Here is a 12,377-nt window from a genome sequence, read left to right on the forward strand (position 1 = left end):
GGGGTATAACAGAGGGGTCTAGTAAAAACTTATTTATTGCGTGTGTACAATGAATAATGCTCACTTCGTTCTACGTTCACAGCTAAAGTTGGGGGATTCTCGAGGTAAGCGAACGCACTAGTTAAGATGAATATTTACGTTCACTAACTTTAGAAGACGTTTAAAAAACAAAAAATAATAATACGTTAGGTTTTACAAAACCCTCGACGCGGCAAAATTGCAGTTAAACAAAATGTCGATTAAATTTATGTCTGATGTCGGCTTCCTGACGCAATACGTTAAGTTCTATCTAAAAAACAAATTATAATCATTTCATCGGGCATTGTGGTATATTTTGCGGGCTAAAATGGAGAATTCAACGGACTAAAATATATTTTAGCCCGCTGCCGTTGACCAATCAGAAACAAGAAAATAACGAAGCCAGCCAATCAGAACTGAAAACCATTCAACTGTTCGCGCCGTTTTCTTGCTGGCTGGCAAAAGCTGGCATCACTTCAAGCTCCTTGAGTCGAGACGCTTCCATCTGCAATTGCAAACTGTTTTTAAGCTTTATAACGACAAAATTGTTGAAGGACTGAACGGGGAAGCAAATTCTCAGTCTTCTCAGCTAGATGAAGAGGAATTACAGAAACTTAAAGAAGAATCCAGGCGGCGAAGTAAATGTAAGTTTGTCTTCGTCGAGCGAAACTCGCTCAGTTGAATTTCAGGCATATTCCAAACTGCCAGTTCAGTTAACAGCACAATTAATTTTAACTTCTACATGCCCGGGGGGGGGGGGTACTCAAAAAAGTTTTATACGGGGAGGCTTCGCCCCAAGTTCTAACCCCTTACCCTTTTATATCCCATTTTTGACAGAAATTGTACCCCTTTCGTATACCTTTAACTGAAAAAAGGTACCCCTTTCATATATCTAAGAGACATGGCGTGGACTTAAAATAGGACGTTTTCTTGTCATTTTTATGTAGCGCTTAATAAATTAAAATAATCCAGCCATAAATTGCGTCTGTTCGAAATTTTTTAATTAAAGGCCCTTTTAAATAGCCAAATGACAGATTTCCATACCCTTCATATACTTAAAGTCGTGAAATCCCTACCCTTTTATATACCTGAAGCCTGAAAAAGGTACCCCTTTCGGGCGGAGCCTCCCCGTATAGGCCATTATAGGGAGTACCCCCCCGGGTCTACATGACGACTATTTCTTTGCTGCCGATACAATTTTGTAATTTCCTTTTCAAGCAAAGATTGTTTTGAGTAATTTTGCAGTTTTTTGCCGAGTTTTGTAAACTTTTAAACTTGGTTTGCAATCAGAAATAAACGCCGACTCGCAAGTCGGCAGTGTTCAAGATATCGCTTACTGTTTTTGATTCCTAAACTAAATGCCCTCTGAAATGATTATAATAGTAATAGAGTTTATGTTCTTGCTCTTCTCAGAGCTCATTTTAGCCCTCGCCTGCGGCTCGGGCTAAAATGAGCCTAAAATGAGTCGGGCCAAAAACATATTTACGCCCGCGAACATCAACTCTATTGTTATAAGAAAGTTACCAGAATTTTGGAACAATTTAAGAATTAACAATTTAATGGCAAGCGTTCGATTCATTTCAAATTTCTGTCAGTAAAACAACGATTTTTGTAGAAGTAACAATATTTGGGGTGCTTACAGCAGCATTTCTAGTTTTAAACCTCACGTCGATTTCTTTATCTTGATATCGAATCTCCGGAGCATTTTTCCTGATTCCCGATGTCCCTGGCTTTGTACCGAGTAGGAAACTTGCAGTGCATGAGATATCAGGCCTGATCCGGCAATAAATTGCTTACAAACTTAACAATTCTAACAAGCTCATATGTTTAACAAAACACCTTCGACGCTTGAACCAAAAAAATAAACAAGCCGTATAAAAAAAACGATCAGATCATGTGTAAAATCTAAACAATATTGTAGGGCTTTGGCCTGTTTAAACAGGATCAAAGGATCAAACATTTCTATCCAACATCATTTTGAATGTTAACGGACTGGCTAGATGACCACGGAAAGTATTAAATGTAAATGCCATTTACATTGCTTACATTTAATTTAAAGAACTTAATTCCTTTTTAATTTAATATAATATGTTTTCTAAATATTTAAAACATTTACTTGTAAAAGGTAAAGGACTAAATGGCCGAGCGGTCCCACATTACATCACCCTGCAAGGCATCGCTACTTGTCCTAAAACGAACCAAAAAAGTGTATAAGGAACAAAAGTAATAATCTTAGTCAAATGTTTTGATTTCTGTTTTACATAGAAAAGTATAAAAAAATCTGTTAAAATTGGTAACACGAAAATGCCTTTTAACTGAAAGTTTTTCAATTTTAATGTTATGGGCAACCTTGCGATGGACTAGCATACCACCCAGGGGGAGGACAGAGTAGAAATAGTTCTAGTTTCTCTGCTACATTGAACCAGTATAAGCCTCGGCCGTCTTAAGTCCGACGCAGACTTTTGCCTTCACCTACCTTACGAACCATCTACTTCTCCGTTCCATAGCACTGGATACCAACTAACCTTACGCAGTCGGGGGAACAAGTGCCAGTTGATGGCGACATCACTTCTCCGAGAAGTGACTGAGCCCGCCGTTTTCGTCCCAGAAGTTGCTAAGCAACATGACGTATTTGAACGGGCGACTGCTTTCGGAGTACTCGTGAGCGCTCGCGCTAGTTTTTGATTGGATAAAATAATTCGGAAATTCAACGAAGATTTGCCAAAACCGGCACTTATTCCCCCAACTGTACTATGATCATTCTTTATATTTTGTTTTTGTTTCAGATTGGCCGACATTATTGAAGAAAAATGGCATTCCTTGCTTTGATCGCAGCTTTCATGCTTGTTACGGCAGTTATGGGAAATGAGGAGTGTAATCCAATCGAACATGAAAACGGTGAGGACAGTAAATATTTTAAACAATTTTATTTATTTTGTCTAAACTTCCTTATTTACTCCAAAGTTCGGATAACTGAATTAAGTACAGCCAAACTCGATCTCGTAGTCTACAAGCTATTTAGTTGTGGTAGGTTTCACTTACAATTAAGCAAAAACAAGCGGAATCATAGCTGTGAACGTGGTTATATAACAGTAACTATAAAAAACAATTCATTTAATGAGGGTAACACTTTACAGTTGAAACTGATAAACCTGTGGCCCTCCCCTAGAAGGGCTTGGATATCTAGGCTTAATTAACATAGATTTTTTACGATTTTATTTCTATCTATCTCCGTAGTTTAAAGTTTGATACAATCGGCACAGCGTTTTATCCAAACACCTTAAATTTCTTCATAAATACTTCGCTACGCGTCGTGTTTTCAACTGTAGTCTTTCCTTGGTGGAAAGACTACAGGTCCTTCGTGTTTGATATATATTTCATTATCTTTGGGATTTTATGCGGCCTCGTCACATGTACATGTAACTGTGTAAAAATCTCTTGTAATAGCTTACAAGGAGGGTTGATTCAAATGAAAAATCCACATACTTTTTTTATTTTTATAGAACAGAGATTAGCTCGTTGAAAAGCATCCTTTGTTGCAAGGGATTTTAAAACGGTTGATTTGAATGGCTAGATTTTAAATTCCCTTTGTTAAAAGTCAAACCAACCACTGAAATCATATGTCTCCAGGGCCACCTTTTTGTCGTGCACAGCCCTCGCCGTCTGAGGGGACGATACATAACCGGAGACTGTTACCCTAAGGTTACTATAGTTAGCGGCTACTAATTTTAGCGATTTTAGCGAGTTGGGAAAAAATGCTAAATTAAGTGCTCGCTAAAATTTGTCTCGGTCAAATTTAATACTCGTTAAATTTAAGTACCTCCCCTCCAACCCCATAGGGAAACAAAATAAGCATAGTCGACTTGAAAAATTATTTTAAGAATAGATTACTTTGCAGTTCTTTCTGTCAATGCAAATGTACGTTCAATTTCAAGTGAGTTGTTCTTTTACTGAACATTTATTTCCATCTTAATTATATGTTCATTAAAAACCGATTTACACAGATCACTAACTTTTTAAATTTTTCAGTTCGGAAAATCGCTAAATTAAATAGTCGTTTAATCTTCCTATAAAAAAATAGTAACCTTGAGGTAAATACAGCTATGAAGCATGTAATTGGGACCAAACCTAATATAAACCAATTTCTTGACTTGGAACAGACCCTGACTGTTATGGTATGGTGTGTCCAGCTACGACTTGTCCTAAGAAATATTACAAACCCGATCCAGCATGGGAACTTCGTGGTACCGATCCCGAGTGTTGTTGTCCGTATTGCGTGGAATTGTCATGGTAAAAAAGATTATTATATAACTATTAAAATATTGCAAGAGAATTTGAATTCTTCATCCTCTGTTGATAAATGAAGTTGGATAACTGACTTTATTATATGGCTATAATAGTACGCGCGCTCTAATTGGCTACTGAGAGAGCATTATTTTCTTGTAATGACCGGGCATTTTAAAACTTTTTCTTGGCTCAACGGTTTAGCATACCGATACTTTTTTAGTATGAGTGACGAAGAAAGTCACAGAGAGCGAGATTTACCTCCGGTGTTTTTCCCTTGATTATATTCTCTTTTAGAATAGCGCAAAAAGGCCATATAATAAATAACTTATTAACCTCGTCCGGTCGGTCATTACAGGAGGGTCTCAAAACGGCCAAAAATTTAGCCGTTAGGCGTAAAAAATGGAAAATTTTAACCGTTAGCCGTAAAATATGTTAACCGTAAAAATAAATTACTATATTTAGAGAGGAAGCCACATCAGCGCTAGCTGGTTTTCATGCGGGTCCTCTGTCCAGGTCAAATTGGAATTTGGAAGTGTTGGTTTTTCAGGAGGGAGGAAAACCGGAGAACCCGGAGAAAAACCCTCGGAGCAAGGCGAGAACCAACAACAAACTCAACCCACATATGGCACCGGGCCGGAATCGAACCCGGGCCACATTGGTGGGAGGCGAGCGCTCTCACCACTGCGCCATCCCTGCTCCCCTAAAAAATCGGTCAGTGATTATAAATAAACCAAACTAGTTCACTTCATCGTCCCAAAAATGGTCATAAGACCTAAAATATGTTTTTCAATAATGGAAATTGATTTTTAACTATTAAAAACAATGAAAATTAACTTTTAACTTCTGTTAACCGTAATGGAAATAAATTAACCGTTAGCCGTTACAAGGCCAAAATTTTAACCGTTAACCGTAAAAGCCACCACCCCATTGAGATCCTCTTACAGGGCGATCTCAAACCTCGGCCTTGATGATTGACCTCGCTATCACTCGGTCAATACATCAAGGCCTCGGTCTGAGATTCCCCTGTAATGATCTCACTCTAGGTTAATAAGTAGTATATAATGGGTATATAGAGGGTCTCAATGGGGTTAACCGTTAGCCGTTATTTAGCCGTTAGGCGTAAAAATTGAAAATTTTTAACCCTTAGCCGTAAAATATGTTAACTGTAAAACGTCGGTCAGTAATTTTTAACAAAACAGATTTGATCTCTTCTTCGTCCCAGAATGGTCTTTAGTCCGAAAATAAGTTTTTCAATGATGAAAAAATGAAAATTAATTTTTAACTCCTGTTAACCGCAATGGAAATAAATTAAACGTTAGTCGTAAAAATGCCAAAATTTTAACCGTTAACCATAAAAGCCACCACCCCATTGAGACCCTCTATATACCATATAATGACTGTAAATATTTTTCGCTATTCGCCCGACACTCCGGTGACCGTTGAAAAACTGTAAATAACAATAGTCGTCCTGATTCTAGTTACAGTTTGTTGGAAAGACCTGCGCTGTCGCTTTTTAGACTCATTACGCGTCCTTCCCTGACCAAAGAGCGTCTGCGCAGTGCTTTAAGCCATATTGATAAAAAACTGATAAATTGTGGCTTCAGAACTCGATCTCTTCGTTCGAATCAGATGAACTGCAAGTTCTTCTTCTTCAGATAAGAAATCGCTGCCGCGCGAGTAATCCATGTTGTATTACCATCCAAACTCGAAGAATTCTTGGGAAAAACAAACCTTATGTTGTGGTTGTCAAGCAAATAAACAAATGCAAACGCTTCGAGACGGTTACCGACATGACGTCACTCGTCACCAACCCTTGGTTACGCGGTCAACCTCTTTGGGCGTGGCTGAAACGGGAACTTTGAAGCTCGATTTCATAGCGAAAAAGTGGCGAAATCCGAAACCTTTTTTCTGGAATACTTGTTTATGCATTACAGAGATACGAAAACCACAAAAAAACTGTAGGCCGGATAGACACTTAAATTTATTTATCTATTTAACTATCTGTCTATCTGCCAGTCTGCCTGTCTGTCTGTCTGTCTGTCTGTCTGTCTGTCTGTCTGTCTGTCTGTCTGTCTGTCTGTCTGTCTGTTTGTCTGACTGTCTGTCTGTTCATTTACCGGTATTCATTTATTTATTCATTTATTAATTTATTTATTTATTTATTCTTTTTTATTGTTGTGTTATGTTTTGGGTAGGAGTGAGAAGATTTCAAATTTTTTTGGAAAATAAAGACCTGAGTCCGCCTGTAAGTGAAAAGCAGTTTTCTTATTCTTTCTAACTTTTACTCTTATTACGGCAACGCAGAAAATGGTTTAGTTTAAAAAAATAATACTCCATAATGTTATTGTCCCTTTTCATTATTTTTTCGTTATAATTTGTTCTGGTTTGAAGTCTGAAATGGGATAAAAAGTAAAATGTTAGCATCGGTTTGAAACCTTTTAGCAAAATGAGTTTCAATGAAAAAAGCAATGAGCAGAATTTGAATCTTTCTCATTAAAGTTATCATCTTTTTATCTTTCAACATGGCTGATCCTAGCAGTATGTATAGGAAGCGTGTCGCATATTAACATTTAGCTCAGCGGCTAGAGCATCAAGCCGGCGCATGGCTGGCGACTCCCGTGGGGGACTCAGATGATGTTATTTATTTTCCCATGCTTGTGACAACGAATTTGCAGTTTTCTCAAGCATCTTAAAATCAGTTTTGCTGTTGTGCGGAACATGAAATTAAAATCAGCACTTTTTTCAACTGGAATGGCAAAGCTGCAAAGGAGGCCAGCGTCCCACAAATAATTTGTCATCTGTGGGTTTTATTGACCATGATAATTTTAATTAAATTAGCCACAGCTAACTTGCAAGCAAGGAGTTTACCATTGATTTTGTTGTGTTCTTTTTTTTCAGACTATTTTCGTCTCTCGCAGAAGCGGCCGGACACTAAACTAAAGTAGTTTTGATTCTTTTTGTCACCATGGTGTACAATGTAGAATGGAATCATTAAAAGCACAAGAATGAAAACAAATTGTAATGGTCTACCGTCACTTGTTAGTTAGACACTTTTGTACGTTTGACGCCACCTTGGTAGTACCCTTTAGGCCCTTATCGATTGTGTTAGCATAATTTTTGGCATAATTTGAAAAAACGAGCATAATTATTGCACTTTTAGCATAATAAGCGTATTTTATAGGAAGCATTACCAGAGTCATGAATTGCTTGGTCTCTAAGATTGATTATTTCCAAGTTCTGTCCATGGTTCGGTTTATTTTGATTCGTCTGGGGTGTGGGCGGGGGAGAGGGTTACCAGGGGGGAAGCTATAAATACTATGTCGTTCGTCGTCTAGAGGACTGGGTACACCGGAACTCAAGATTGCGTCAGTCCAAGTTCCCGCTTTCACAGGTAACAAAATGGCGTCAAGTGACTTCATATACAAAAAGAGGATCAGCCATCCGATAGGCCAGAACCTGCTCAAATTGTTAGAAATCGGAGCCTGAGGCAAACCAAAGGCAAATACAAGACCAAAGGGCATCTATCTGGCGTAAAAAAGTCCCATTTCATGATCGCATCAAAAAGCATACATGCGAACATAATTCGGAAAAAATCGGGCACTGCTAGTAGCATAATATGCTCAGTAGTTTTACTAGCACAATCGATAAGGGCCTAAGTAGCCTGTGAGAAGGTCCTGACAACCTCGAACCCCCTCACGAGCATACCAAAGAGAATGTCTACAAGAGTGTATATGCTTTACCTTTTTGTCCCACGATCCAGAAATCTCTCCTTAATCATGGCCAAGTTTAAAAAATTGGTATTTATTACCGTAATACATAAGGGCAATGTTCTCTATTTGATGTTTTCTATATTCTCATTACCTGTCTGCGTGTTAAAGGAGTAAGTATGTGAGGAGAAATAAGATTTTAGTCAAAAGTAGTTCAGCCTACTGAGATGAAATTAAACAAAAGAAAAAACAACTCATAACCCATTCAGTCATTTAATCGACACCCTTAACGTGCAAAGTTACAACCAAAAATAAGAGGGACCACCATGATGGCGTTACAGCAAGTATTCGAAATGTTTCTCGCCAATTCTACAACCTTAGAAAGAGCTTATATTCTGCGTAAAATATATTATCTGTCGAATAACCTGTATTACAGCAACCAGTCGAAGTTTTTTCCACTAATGCTACACTGAACTTAAAGTGTTTTTCACCAACTTGAAGGCTTACTTCGTGTCAAACAATCGATAAAGCTCATACGGTTGAAAAAGGTGCTTGGGTTCGGGCTCATTAACTGGAGGTGAAATGATGGTTTTACACGCCTTGAGTAATCTGCCATTGAACACGAACCCTTCCCACTCCAAACTGTCATCGTCCGCGCCGTCCCTGCACAGCGTTTCAGCGTCACCATAAGCTGAACGGCAATCATGCGACGATAAGCAGACGTTTTTGCAATCCCTCATGCATTTTCTGTATGCCACCGTCTTGTCCACAGACTCATCCAATTCGATCATGCGGAAAAGCGTGCGCCCACTGCAGTAGGTGGTCAGCGTTACCAACACGAAGAGGATGATACAGGACTTCATCTGGAATTCTTGTCAGTGAATGTTTCAGGGACTGGACCTGTAGTGATAATACTTGGGTTAATTATGTAACGAAAGCAAACGCATATCTCTTGCTTGGCTTTTATGTAATTTGAATTTTGAAGACGTTGCGGTTTTGTTTTTCTGCGGTCTTCGCGGAGTTCTCTAATCGGCCTCCGAAGTGCGCTCGGCTTAAAGGGACTGTGTCACGGATTTTATCTAAATTTAGGAAAGGAAAATTACCTTTAAATTCGCAGAAATATTAAAATAATCGCTTAAAACAGTGAAGGAACATTTCAACAATACAGCAAATACAAAAAAGGCACGGGTGGCAAAAGTGACGAAGATTCAAATGGATTGCGATATGGGTTTTTGAACTTGTTTGCTTGTAACTTTAAATTATAACGCCCAGGAAGCACATTTGGTTGCAATGAAGCTATGATTTTGTCATTTAGATCCACAAAAGTAATTTCTTGGCAAACATTAAATTTCACAGCGAATATTTGTCAAAACTTTATAAATAAAAATAAACTTAACTCAGCCTTGACACAGTCCCTTTAAATCGGTACCTCTCGACAAATTGTCGATAGCGTCAATTTTCTTACCCAACGGAAGTTTAGTGGGGAATAATATAATCCTCAGACATACAACAACACACCATTTTCGAATGATTACACCTTAAACAGAACAAAAAGCAAAGAATACTGATGAAACTAAGGGAGGGAATATCGCAGATATTGCAATATTTTATTATTAGATCCGCCCAGCCAAAAAGATCAAAACAATTTCGCTGTCGCTAATTCGCAAAACCTGCTTGAAGTTTTACAACCTATTTGCTTTTAAATTCTTTAATACCATGTGTATTTTTCACTCAAGTTTAAAGCCCAGCTTTGAGTCAAAGACCGAACCATTGAATAATTTCTCATTTTCTTGCAGCCTCTAAAGCTGATCAGTACCGTGGATTGCGTGTGAAAGTTTGCGGTCTTAAAAGGTCAGCCCGTCAGCTCTGAATCCGGATCAAACACAGTCTGTAGAAGCGCTGTGACCTAAAAACTGGTGGGGATGCCAGAAACAGACTCGTAATGACTAGTATACCATCCACTGGGCCACGAAATCAATAATCTAAGTTGCCTCACGCTTAATAAACCACAATGTGACCTTCCTCTTCGATGTGGCAACCTTTGTTGTGAAATTCAACGAAAACTTCATAATAAAGACCATTTTTGGAAAAAAGTACACACTTGGATGTTTTTGCTTATCTTTGTGGCAGCCTTACCATGAGTTCCTCCGAAAACACTCGTCGGGTTTTGTTTTTACAAGGATTTATATCTTGGATATTTGATTTTCGGTTTTTTAGGAAACTGAGATTGGATTTTCAACAACAAAAGATTATTTTTTACTAAAGTAAGTTCAGTGAATTTCATTGTGGCAAGAAATGCCCGCAGTCATCGACTGACTACATCAAATGAATACATATCTTCATTCGAAAAGTGATTAGCTGTTTTAGCTTTCGATTCGCTTTGCTTAAATGCGTTTGATGCAAATAATCGGTTGATTCTTGGTCCGAATTTTAATTGATTCAAACACAAAATTAAGCGGAAATCATTTAGAAAAGAAAACTCAAAATTAACGCCGGAACAACCCTTTGCTAAATCTTACTTTTAACAACTGAAGTCAGCGAGTTCAAGTTATCGCTTCTTCGTTATGAAGGAGCATTTTTTTATATAACATTTTGCTCTCTATTCGCATCCTTCTGAGCAATCGAGCAACGAAATGAGTTACTGAAATTAAAATAAGAAAAATAAAAGTACGACGTTGGTTTTTCAAGAGGTTTTGCAACAACCTTGTTCTTTAACTTCAATCAAAAGCCGGTACGTACGATTTTGTAAAGATAAAAAGCTACGTATGCTCGACACAGCTATCATAATTACCCTCTCTCTCAGAAAGTCAAATTGGCTCTACGCTTAAAGCACATTACTTCGACACAGCGTTTTAAAATACAGGTTAAAATTAAAATAATTATTCTAAATTTCCTACCTTGAGGTGCAAAGCAAAATCTCAGCGGGAATTTTTTCTTTCTTTTTGTAAAGAGTGCCTTCTTTTATAACTTCTTTTTCCCCGCGTTGCGTAAAAAGTGATTATCCAAGGGAAATCTTAAAGGTCCCTGAAAAGAATCTTGTATCTAAGCAACGGTCGTGGTCTCCCGGTGGAATGTTTTATTAGACGAAATCTTCTTTGCGCTGTTTAAATTAGAAAAGAGAAAATCTGACAATTGCTTAAGTTTCGTTTTAGAACTGAATTGTAATATTTTTATTTTCGCATTATTATCCTTGCGCTTAGGGGAAAAATAAAGTCTAATTTCCTATTTTGTGGGCTACTCTTTTTCATTCTTTTTGCTTGAAAATTTTCAAGTAATGATATTTTTTTATAAATTTTGGTGCTTCAATTAGTACAAAAAGTGATGATTGTGACTCGCTTACGCAAAAGACAGCTATTTGCATATATATGTCAAATTAACTTGTCGTCTCGATTTTTTTCTCAGCTTCTCAAGTTATAGTTGTCTTGAGAATCAGAGAGCTCGGAAAATTGAATTGATACATTGATTCATATCTCTAAAGATTGAACAATAAAATACTTTCTTATAAACAAAATACAAACAGCAGTAATTAAACAAATTCCTTTTTTTTTTCAAGTACTTGTTGCAATGTTTTCTCGCATTGTGGTGAAACTCAACACTAAAGCGAAGGATTTTACAGGGCTTGCTTTGTCTCTCTTTGTAAAAATCCTGATTCTTTAACCTCGAAAAAAACAGGTTGGTACGGTATACCAAATTATAAATGAAAAAAAAATGATCTGGAAAATAGACAAACCATATTCTTTAATAAAGAGCAAGAATTAATCCGTCCAAATTTTCGTCCTGACTCAAGCTCGGTGAGATCTTTACCAGACCACTATGTTACGTTTTGTGGCCGGCGCATGCGTGTTAACTCGTTTCCAGAGTCCGCAATCCTTTTAGCCAGCACCAAGAATCGGAGATGTTTGTCGCAGATTCTTATCATAGCAACTCTTTCAAAACCAATTGATATGACCATTTTCTTAGTCTGGGAATTCTTTAAGTAGGTATACACATAACTACTGATACATTTCACTCGTTTTTTCCGCAGGAAGGCGGATTGGTGATCGCAGAGGACAAAATAAAAAGAGTTAAAATAATTTATAAAATCACTCGTACTGCTTGATGTACAAAAGACTACCGACAATTGACGTCACTCGGTTACGAAGGCTACCAAATGTTGACGATAGAAACGTCAGTCAGCCGCCCTTCATTGGTTGCCTGTGAAACTAAAGACCTTTGGCTAGTCTCTGTCCCTGAGTCGTTTGTGACGTCAGGGAGAGCAGGGTATAATTTCCATATATAAATATCTCGAAAACTGGCCATGTTCGATTTCAGTATTTTAATCTAACCGCCGGGCACGAGTCTAACAGGAACAGATGGTAGTTGCTT

General features: G+C 37.7%; 2 long non-coding RNA genes across 2 annotated transcripts; one reads left to right on the top strand and one right to left on the bottom strand.

The window, feature by feature from the left end:
• Positions 1-47: 47 nt before the first annotated feature.
• Positions 48-7,340, top strand: LOC144654598 (uncharacterized). The gene is made up of 5 exons (XR_013570941.1): positions 48-104; positions 2,805-2,916; positions 4,179-4,308; positions 6,501-6,550; positions 7,204-7,340. It is a non-coding gene; the product is annotated as an uncharacterized LOC144654598 (long non-coding RNA).
• A 931-nt stretch (positions 7,341-8,271) lies between these two features.
• LOC144654599 (uncharacterized) lies at positions 8,272-11,019 on the bottom strand. Its single transcript, XR_013570942.1, has 2 exons — positions 10,910-11,019; positions 8,272-8,912 (listed from the first exon to the last, which is right to left on the bottom strand). It is a non-coding gene; the product is annotated as an uncharacterized LOC144654599 (long non-coding RNA).
• Between the last annotated feature and the right edge of the window lie 1,358 nt (positions 11,020-12,377).

The sequence above is a fragment of the Oculina patagonica genome, chromosome 5 (genome assembly GCF_052425735.1).
Source record: "Oculina patagonica isolate OP01 chromosome 5, crgOcupat, whole genome shotgun sequence".
Lineage (NCBI taxonomy): Eukaryota > Metazoa > Cnidaria > Anthozoa > Scleractinia > Oculinidae > Oculina > Oculina patagonica.